This window comes from Trichechus manatus, unplaced genomic scaffold, assembly GCF_000243295.1.
Source record: "Trichechus manatus latirostris isolate Lorelei unplaced genomic scaffold, TriManLat1.0 scaffold00011, whole genome shotgun sequence".
In the NCBI taxonomy this organism is placed as follows: domain Eukaryota; kingdom Metazoa; phylum Chordata; class Mammalia; order Sirenia; family Trichechidae; genus Trichechus; species Trichechus manatus.
Genome location: NW_004443947.1, coordinates 6727451 through 6738162, shown reverse-complemented (window position 1 = coordinate 6738162; position 10712 = coordinate 6727451).

The following is a 10712-nucleotide window of genomic DNA, read 5'->3' as shown; positions in this document are numbered from 1 at the left end:
TGTCACTGAACTGTGCATGTAGAAATTTTTGAAATGGTATATCTTTGGCTATGTGTATTTTCACCAAAAAAAAAAACTTGAGAAGTTAGAGGGTTGCTATGTTGTGGGGTTGTTAACCAATGTCATAAAACAACATGTGTACTACTGTTTCATGAGAAACTATGTGTTCTGTTAGCCTTCACCTGAAGTACAATTAAAAAAAAAAAAAAAAGTAAACAAGTTGAAGTCTCAGATAATATTTTGTGCTCCATAGGGTTTTCCCTGGCTAATTTTCAGAAGTAGATCACCAAGCCTTTATTCCTAGTCTGTCTTAGTCTGGAAGCTCTGCTGAAACCAGTCTACCACGGGTGACCCTGCTGGTATTTGCAATACGGGTGGCATAGCTTCCAGCATCATAGCCAACACAGTACGACAAACTAGTGATGGTTTTTAAGTTATTCATATGTGGTATATACACTTTTTTGGTGTGTATATTAATATTACATAATAAAAAGACAGAAAAGACTAGAAGAACTCTAAACATAATGATGTTTTAGTAGTGGGGTGCTTTTACTTTCTACTTTTCTGTATTTTTAAAAATTTTCTTTCGTGAGTACTTTCCTAATTGAATAAGCATTAAATTATATTAAGAAAAAAGAAATGAAGATATCTTTTTCCTCAGATTTGTTCGGAGAAATAGGAAGTAAGAGGAAATGGGTGAAAGCTTTGGGCTTCCCCTAATTCTACTTGTAACAGGACGTAAAACTGGAATTTTGAGGCAAAATGCTACTCAAGAGATGAGTTTTAACTGTTATCTTGTGGAAGGGAACACGCCTCCAAAAAATGAACTCCCTAGTGCCTCTTCTCAGGAAATCCCTGCCAGTTTCAAGAGTGGGTAGCGAGTTTTGATGCCCTTTGGAAATAAGAGGTACCATCAAGGAGATAAAGCCACAGGGTTCTGTCAGACTTTGGTGGGATTTATCTCAGATGAAAACCGTGGCAGGAACTCCTTTTCAGCAGCCTTAAAGACCAGATGAAAGAGATGAGAAAGAAGAACATTATTACAGAGTTAAGAGAAATAGTTCCACTGGGAGATGGTTTGAGAAAATATGACCCAACTCAGTCTCTGTCATGGATTGAACTATGTCCCCCCAAAATATGTGTTAATTTGGCTAGGCAATGATTCCCAGAATTGTGTGATTATCCACCATTTTGTCATTTGATGTGATGTTCCTATGTGTTGTAAATCCTACCTCTATGATGTTAATGAGGCAGGATTAGAGGCAGTTATGTTAATGAGTCAGTACTCAATCTACAAGATTAGATTGTGTCTTAAATCAATCTCTTTTGAGATATAAAAGAGAGAAGCGAGTAGAGAGACATGGGGGACCTCCTACCATCAAGAAAGTAGTGACAGGAGAAAAGTGCGTCCTTCGGCTCCAGAGTCCCTGAGCTGAGAAGCTCCTGGTAGGGGGAGGGTTGATGACAAGGACCTTCCTCCAGAGCTAACACAGACAGAAAGCCTTCCCCTGGAGCTGGCACCCTGAATTCAGACTTCTAGCCTCCTAGGCTGTGAGAGAATAAACTTCTGTTTGTTGAAGCCATCCCCTTGTGTTATTTCCGTTATAGCAGTCCTGGATAACTAAGACAGTCTCCATACGTTGGGTAGTATGATTGCCGTTTGGGCAAATTTAACTCAGGAGAGCTTAGGTTGCTCTTCCCAGTACTATCTTGTGTACCCATTCTCCTTCCCATCATGACCTAAAACCCCCAAAGCAAGATAACAAACTCAATCATTCACTCTCTTAGGCATTGTTCAGGTAGTCCCCTATTTAAGGTGGGGTTCCATTCTGATGACTCTGTTGTAAGTTGGTTCTGATGTAAGTCAAATACCTCTCTTTTTTTTTTTTTAGTTTTCGTTATCATTGCCTTTTATCATTAGTACCTTTATAAATATGATTTTTGTCTTTAAGAGCTCTGGTGGTGCAGTGGTTAAGCACTTTGCTGCTAACTGAAAGATTGGTGGTTCCAACCCACCAGCCACTCCACGGGAGAAAGATGTGGCAGTCTGCTTCCGTAAAGATTTACAGCCTTGGAAACCCTATAGGGAAGTTCGTCTCTGTCTTGTAGGGTCGCTGTCATGGATCAAATTGTGTACCCCCAAAATATCTGTCAACTTGGCTAGCTCATGATTCCTGGTATTGTATGATAGTCTACCATTTTGTCATCTGATGTGATTTCCCTATGTGTTGTAAATCCTATCACTATGATGTAATGCAATGAAATTAGTGGCAGTTATATTGATGAGATCTACAAGATCAGATAGTGTCTTAAGCCAATCTGTTTTGAGATATAAAAAAGAAGTGAGTAGAGAGACATGGGGATATCATACCACCAAGAAAGCAGTGCCAGGAGCACAGCGTGTTCTTTGGACCTGAGGTTCCTGCCCTGAGATGATCCCAGACCAAGGGAAGACTGATGATGAGGACTTTCCTCCAGAGGTGACAGACAGAGAAAGCCTTCCCCTGGAGCTGGCGCCCTATATTTGGACTTGTAGCCTACTAGACTGTGAGAGAATATATTTCTCTTAGTTAAAGCGATCCACTTGTGGTATTTCTGTTATAGCGGCACTAGATAACCAAGACAGTCGCTATGAGTTGGAATGAACTTGACGGCGATGGGTTTGGTTTGGTTATTTGTCTTTGGGGGTTGTCATGAGAATGATAACATCAGCAAATTACACGCTGCAACACTGTATGTAGTACATATTACTAACAATCAGATGTACAAAAAAAAAAAACCAATGGACAGTTGTAAGTGTGGTTTGTCGTAACTCGAACACATTGTAAGTCAGGAACTATCTGTACTCCACAGACATATGCAGCACCCACCAGGTGTTCAGGCCTTAATTTTGGGCACTGGAGACTCAGATGAGTGAGACATGGGCTCTCCCTTCAAGAAGTTCACCCTCAATGGTGGGAAGCAGACATAAAATGACAATTAGAATGGAGTGGTAAATGCTTTGATAATGATATGTACAACACTGTGGGCCACAGAGAAGAGACATCTAATCCAGCCTGGGGGTAGCAGGGAGGGCTACCAAGAGAAGGTGACATTTGAATCAAGTCTATTCTACTTGCTTACCGGTGATGTACAGGAACTTGACTGGTATTTTTTGTGTGTTGACCTTATACTCTGCCACTTTGCTGAATTCATTTATTAGTTCTCATAGCTTTCTTGCGACTTCTTTGGGGCGTTCTATATATAGAATCATGTCATCTGTGAAAAGGGATAGTTTTACTTCTTCCTTCCTGATTTGGATACATTTTATTTATTTATTTATTTTCCTAACCTAATTGCTCTGGCTAGGACTTCCAGAACAATGTTGAATGAGTGGTGAGAATGGTCATCCCTGTCTTGTTCCTGATCTTAAATGGCAAAGCTCTCAGTCTTTCTCCGTTGAGTACGATGTTAGCTGTGGGTTTTTCTTGTATCAAGTCTTCAATGATGAATTGCCATACACTAGGCAAAGAGGACCCAAACATACCAACAATCATGAAGCTGGCACGGGACCAGGCAACCTTTCATTCTCTTACACATGGGGTCACCATGAGATGAAGCTGACTGGACGGTAACTAACAACAACAACCGGCCAGGAGGGGTTGGATGGAGGAGAGGGTCTTCCAGGCAAGAAGGACTATGTGAGCAAAGGCACAGAGGATAAAAAGTGCATTGTACAAAAGAAACTGTAGCAAGCTTCTTTTTTCTGGAACGTTGACCGAGAGGCCGGGCCTTGCTAGGGGAGGCTGGAAAAGTTAACAGGAGTCATACCTAGAAGTCCTTTCTTAGCAGGCTGAGGGGCTTAGACTCTTGGGCACTGGGGAGCCATTGAGGATTTTTTCTGTTTTGCTTGGAACGGTGCCTTATGCATAGCAAATGCTCAAAAACATCAATTATTTTTATTCTCATTAGCCTTCTGTGCCTTATAAATGCTGACAGGTTCCACATACTGTGAACAGTCCTTGGCAGGAAGTTCTTTTCTGAAAGCACAGACTAAGGTCTCCATGCTTCTGAAGCTTCCCATGGCGTCCTCCCGTCTATGCAATAATGCCCACATTCTGCTCCTTGATATTCAAGGCCGACAGCCATCTGGTTCTAACCCTGCCAGGCCTCACCTGTCTCTGGAAGTCCCACTGCTTCCTCTTCATCAGCTACTCTGGGGAGCACCACCCTCTCCTCCTGCCCTGGCCAAACCTTGCCCCGCTTCAAGGTACAGCTCATCTGTCACCTGTCATGGAGGTATTTGTAAAGAGATGGAGGTGGCAATGTGTCGCTTGTATCATGATCATTTAAAGAGCCCAGACAAGGATATTACTTGGATGAGCCGAAGGAAACTTGGGGTAGATTAGATGAAGGGCAGGTACAATCTAATCTTGGAGAGAGATCGTTGCACATCTGAATCCTGCTCTGCTCTGCACTAGCTGTGGCTTAGTCGCATTCTCGGAGCCTCCATTTGCTCATCTGTAAAATGAGAAGAGCAGTACCGAGTTCTCAGGCTGATACGAGTATTCAGTGAAACACTACACGTTGTGTGGACGCCCTTGGCATATGTATAAGGAATGGGTAGATCTGTATATGCCCAAAAAGAATCTTCCAGATATATCGTGAATACAAAAATCAAGTGACAGAATAATATGTGTGATATTATTAACCTTAAAAAAACAAATAAAACAAAACGTATGTGTATAAAAAATGCATAGAAAAAGTTTGAAGGATTCACACCAAATTGAAAATTGGGGTTAACACTGGGGACACGGGAGAAAACCAACATGGGAGCTGGAGATCAAAGGGGGATTTTGCCTTATCTGTAAAGTTTTCAAGAGTCCTGGGTGGTGTAAACAGTTAACACACTCTGCTGTTAATCCAAAGGTTGGAGGTTTGAGTCCACCCAGAGGCACTTCAAAAAAAAGGCCTGGAGATCTGCTTCCAAAACACCAGCCATTGAAAACCCCATGGAGTATGGTTCTCCTCTGACACACATGGGGTCACCATGACTCAGAGTCAACCTGAGAGTAACTGGTTTGATTTTTGGTTTTTGTAAAGTTTTCAGTTTCTACAAGCAGAATGTATTCCTACCTTACTTGTGTATTCAAAAATTAGTTTCAAAATAGCCCAACAACAGCCCGTGACAGAGTAGGTGCTCAGTAATTGTTCTCTCCTTTCGCTTTCTTACACAAGTAAGATTCAGTGTCTTTTCAGTTCCGTTTCCTAATCCACCCTAATTCCAACCCCAGTCTGAAGCCAGAGTTATTTCTGACCTGTATTTGTTAATCAATAAATATTTGTAGAAGTCCTTCTCTGACAGGGTAGTCAGTCTCTCGGAAGTGGGTTAAAGGTCTCTCTCGGCAGACCCCTGACCTCAAGGCTTTGGTGTCCCTGGAGACCCACGAGGAACTGAACTCTGTCCTCAGAAGGGGTCCTGAAGAAGCTGCCATCCCTCCTGCCTTCTAATGGACCCTCAACATCTTGGAAAAGCTCCAATTCTCCCTCTGTCTTCAGGCTCCTGGCTGGGAAAGTAGAGCAATGCCCATCTTCATTGATGTCTCGAAGAAATTCCAGAGTACCCCTGGCACATGGAAAAGCCCAGTCTAATGAAGGAAGCCATTAGTGGTGGTGGCCTTCACCAGGAGTCCAAGAGAGGCTTTGCTTTCCATTGCAAACCCTTTTTCCTGTTTAAATATCTTTCATATGTTACTTTTTTTTAATTAAATAATTAGTATTCCTTTAATTAAATAATTAATTGATACTCACAAAAAATAAATTTCAACAAAGCTAACTCTATTTTGACAACTTTGATTTAGGCCAGAACTGTAAGAATGGTGATGTGGCAGCGTCTGACCTTCTCTAACTTCACAAGGCAGAAGAAGAATGAAGATCAACAGCCCAAGGCTGATTCCCATGAAGCAGAGGTCAGACATGCCTCCACCCTCCAACCTTTTTACCAATTCTGACACCAACCGTCGCTCCCATGGCACTCTCTACTTCTCTGCTGGGTTGGATAATTCGTTGCAATGTTCACACAGAACTCACAGACAATATTCACGATTAGGGGATTTATTAGAGAAGTAACAGGTTACAATTCAGGTTGAGGAATGCTCAGGATACAGTTCTTCAACCAGGACAGTCTCTTCTCAGCTGTGCCTGCAGGCACACTTCTCTCTGGCCCTCCACCTCTGCCCTGCTCCAGGAAATGTTACAAAGCTCTTTTAGCTCTGTCAATAAGTGTCCCAAGTCACCTCACTCTGCCAGTAAGCCTCGGCCCAAAGGTGCTCAGCTCTCTCGCTCCAAGGGACCGGAAGCTCACTGTGCCTTCTCCTGCCAGTCTGCTGCTGATTCCCTGGTTCTGTTGCCTCTGCTGCCACCATTTCCCTGCCGCTGCTTCTCACCGTCTCACCATCTTTGGTGTTACAGCTCTGTCTCTGTGTCTCCTGGGTCTTGGAAGGTCTCAGCGCAGGGATCCCAGGTCCAAAGGACACGCTCCACTCCTGTCTCTTCTTCTTGATGGTAGTCATTTCCCCCCTCTGCTCTGGGATTGACTCTCTTTTATGCCTAGCAGGGTAGCAAAACTGACCAATTGCCTCGTTAGGCTTCCATACATCTTATTTGTATGGTTCCACCCCTACAAGGGTGCCATGCACCTTATTTACATTATTAGTAAATTATCCAATCTCCTTGGTGGGCCTGAAGCACCTCATTTTCATAGTCCCACCCAGTCACTTGGTGGGAGTTAAAAAACTATGGCTAGAGGACCATATTAAGTAATTCATTGCACCGCACCCGATTAGAGGTTTTGATGACTCTATGATTTGGAGAGGCAGAGAGGGAAGAGCAATGATCTTTTGATGATTCCAAATATGAACTTTACTCTTTCGGAGAGGAGGATACAACTGATATCTTGTATACATTCCACCTAAACACTTCCTGGGCTCACTGACTATTTCTTGAATTAATTCACGTAAAAGTCAAGTTGCGGGCCTGCAAAAAAAAATGTAGTTATTTTGTAAAGAAGGAAAAGAAAGTGTAAACAGGCTGGAGTGGACTCAGAGCTAGGAAAGGCCATGCTGGTTGTTCCGTCCAATCCTCTTACTTCACCAGTAAGGTTATGAGACCCAGACAGGAGACATGACTTGAGATCCAGCGAGAACATGATACAGAGTAGTGGGTGACTACGATATGTAAACACTTCACCCACTGTCAACTCATGAAGTGGGCACCATCTCCATTTTGCAGAGGAGGAAACTGAGGCTAGAGTGGGAAATCAGGCATCCCAGTGGTGACCCAGACAGGAATCAACCGAGATAGGCTTAGAATCCTGAGCTCTGATCCCAAAGCCTTCTCTTACACTGCGGACCCCATCTCTAGTTGTGTGCTCTTGAGGTTACAATGAGCCAGTTTTTCATTTGGTCTTTTCCCATTTGGAAAATATAGATATGGCTGGAGACACCTGGAATGTATTATTGCTGGGCTTATTTGGTCACTATGAGTCAGAATTGACTCAATGGCAATGGATTTTTGGTATTATTATTTGGGGAGGCCCTGGGTGATGAAACCCTGGTGGTGCAGTCGTTAGAGCTATGGCTGCTAACCAAAAGGTCAACAGTTTGAATCTACTAGCCACTCCTTGGAAACCCTATGGAGCAGCTCTACTCATAGGGTCACTATAAGTCGGAATCAACTCGATGGCAACAGGTTTTTTTGTTTGTTTGGTGGGTGGGTGGTACAAATGGTTAACGTGCTCAGCTGCTAACCAAAAGGTTGGAGGTTCAAGTCCACCCAGAGGTGCCTTAGAAGAAAGGCTTAGTGATCTACTCCTGAAAAATCAGCCACTGAACCCTAAGGAGCACAGTTCTACTCTGACATACATGGGGTCACCATGAGTCAGTATTGACTCCACAACAACTGATGGTATTATTTACAGATTACTAAGCACCTGTATGTGAAGGGAGAGTTTCTGTCCTGTTCACTGTTGTGTCATCAACTTAGGAATGAATGAATGAATGAATGACCTCTTAATCCTCACAGATCCCTAGGAGGAGACATTTTTATTCCCGTTTTACAGATGAAAAAGTTGAAGCTCAAGGAGGTGAAATGACTTACTTCAGTGACATGGGAATAAGAATCGCCTAGGTCTTGGGGCCAGAGTCTCCCTTTTCTCTCAGAGAAGAAAGGCCTTTTCTGTTTCCTCCTCAGAGTCATGCTCGGTTTGACACCCAGCCTGTCACTGGCCCCCTGAGGAAGCACAGCACAGTCATCAGCCAGAAGGCCAGACTCACCTGTCCCTGGATGTCAGTGGTGCCAGCACATAGCGACATCCATGCACCATGACACATGCTCACGCTCGGGCTGCACAAAGTCCTCCCAGGCTCCCTAGATCCAGCCAAGAATGGTGCTGAGAAGCCTGGGTTGAGGCAGGCAGCCAAATTCCTCTTCAATCCCTCTCCAGAATGGAGGCGGAGGGATGGAGGCAGGACAGCAGAGCAGGGCCCAGCCCAGCCCCAAGCGGTGCCACAGACAGTAGGGAAAAGGGTTCAGGTGAACTCCAGGTCAGAAAGAGATGAAAAAGGTGAACAGGTATCACTGAGTCACAGCAACCTGTGAGAGCTGACTTAACGAGGCAGTAGCTAACACTCTCTGGGTGAGAAAGCTCAAACTAGTGAGCTTGAAAAATTTGGCTAGAATGTCCACACCCTGTGCAGATCAGATGCCCACTATCTGTTTGAACCAAATGTCCACTACTTGTGTTGGCCAAATGCTATACCTTTGCAAACCCCCTTCTGAGAGCTCTCTTCAGAATAGGAGAGTGTGGGCAAACTGCCATGTTCGTGCACATACGCTATGTGTCCAAGTCTATGCTAAGCTCTGGACCTACATCAAGTTATATAACATTATGATACAGGCATTACTAACCCCTGCTTACCAAGGAACAAAAAGAGGCACAGGCTGGTTCAGTAACCTCTTCAGGGCCATGCAGCCTGGCAAATGGGGGAGCAGGATAGAAACGCAGGTCTAGCATAGTCCAAAGTTTGTTCTCACCATGACGTCATGTGCCTCACAGAGCAGGGGCGTTGGTGAGTGGTTAATGTGCCATGGAGGGAAAGGTCAGGTTAGTAGGTCTTAAGTAAGTAAGAGCCAAGGCTGAACTGCACCTTGCAAGTGAAATTAGACACACTTAGACTTATCTGCCACCACCTGTCCATCAGTTTGTTGTACTGTGGTGGCTTGCATGTTGCTATGATGCTGGAAGATACGTCACTGGTATTTCAAATAACAGTAGGGTTACCCATGGTGGACAGGTTTCAGTAGAGCTTCCAGACTAAGGCAGACTAGGAAGAAAGGCCCGGTGATCTACTTCTGAAAATTAGCCAGTGAAAACCCTATGGATCACAACAGAATATTGTCTGATATAGTGCTGGAAGATGAGCACCCTAGGTTGGAAGGCACTCAAAATGCACAGTGACACAACAGTGAACTTGAGCATACCAACAATTGTGAAGATACACAGGACCAGGCAATGTTTCATTCTTTTGTGAGTGGGGTCACCACGAGTTGGAGCTGCCTCAACGGCAACCAACAACAACGGACTTATCTGGATTCAGAAACAAAGTGAGGACTCATGCAGGATGAAGAAGGTGGGGCTCAGAGAAAGAGTGCAAAGAACTGAGATTTTCTCATGTGCATGGAAAGCACTAGAAAGTTGGGCTCCCAGGGACTGGTGACCAAGTAGAGTTCTGCAGAGCAGTGGGGAACATCTGGGCACTTAATATAAAATGGGAGCACTGTGCACACATACACACACACACGTATATTCACACTCATACACTCACACATGCACACATACACATCCTATCACTGTGTGGGGTACAGAGGTTGGTGCTGGGGCAAAAGGGGGACACACATCCCCACTCCATATACATGCTTATTTGTTCAACTAACATCACCTGAACACCCCTTGTATGCCTAGCATTTTGCCAGACACATGTGTTACAAAAGGGAGGTACCGTGGTTCCAGACTCCAAGGCAGACAAGATTTACAGGTACGAAAAATTAGCTACTTGGACCTGTAATCACCCCTCAAAGGCCTTATATCAGCGTAGTGATTTTTAACTTTCAAAACACTTCTACCTATATCATCTCTTAGTGAAAAGAAGATACTAGCATAGGGTGGGAGGAAATGTGAAGAACGCCCTCAGCGTTACCCCCAGCTCAGACAGTGGCGGACACTTAGTAGGTACTCAGGGTTGGAGAGGAAAGGCATGTGTGGCAGTGTAAAAATACATCAGCAAATTCTTTGATATTCCTCCCATTGAGAGGCGGGAACTTTGTCACTGTTCCTTAAAACTGGGTAGGCTTTTGTGACTGGTTCAGCCAATAGAGTACAGAGAGGCAAGGCAACGTTACTTCCAAGGCTGGTCAGAGAAGGCAATGCAGCTTCCACCTTGCTTTCTGGAATACTTGAACCCTTCTGACACCATGCAAACAGTCTGGCTGCCCTCAGGCGGCCCTCAGGCTGCCATGCTATGAGGAAGCCCAAGCTAGACTGTCCTGAGAAATGCATTAAAAGGCACTGAGAGTACATAAAGACAGGGAGCTGCCTGGCCAGCCCCTAGTTGCTCCAGCTTCCACTGTTTCAGCTCTAGCCATCGTCTGCAACCACATGACAGATCCTCAGTCAG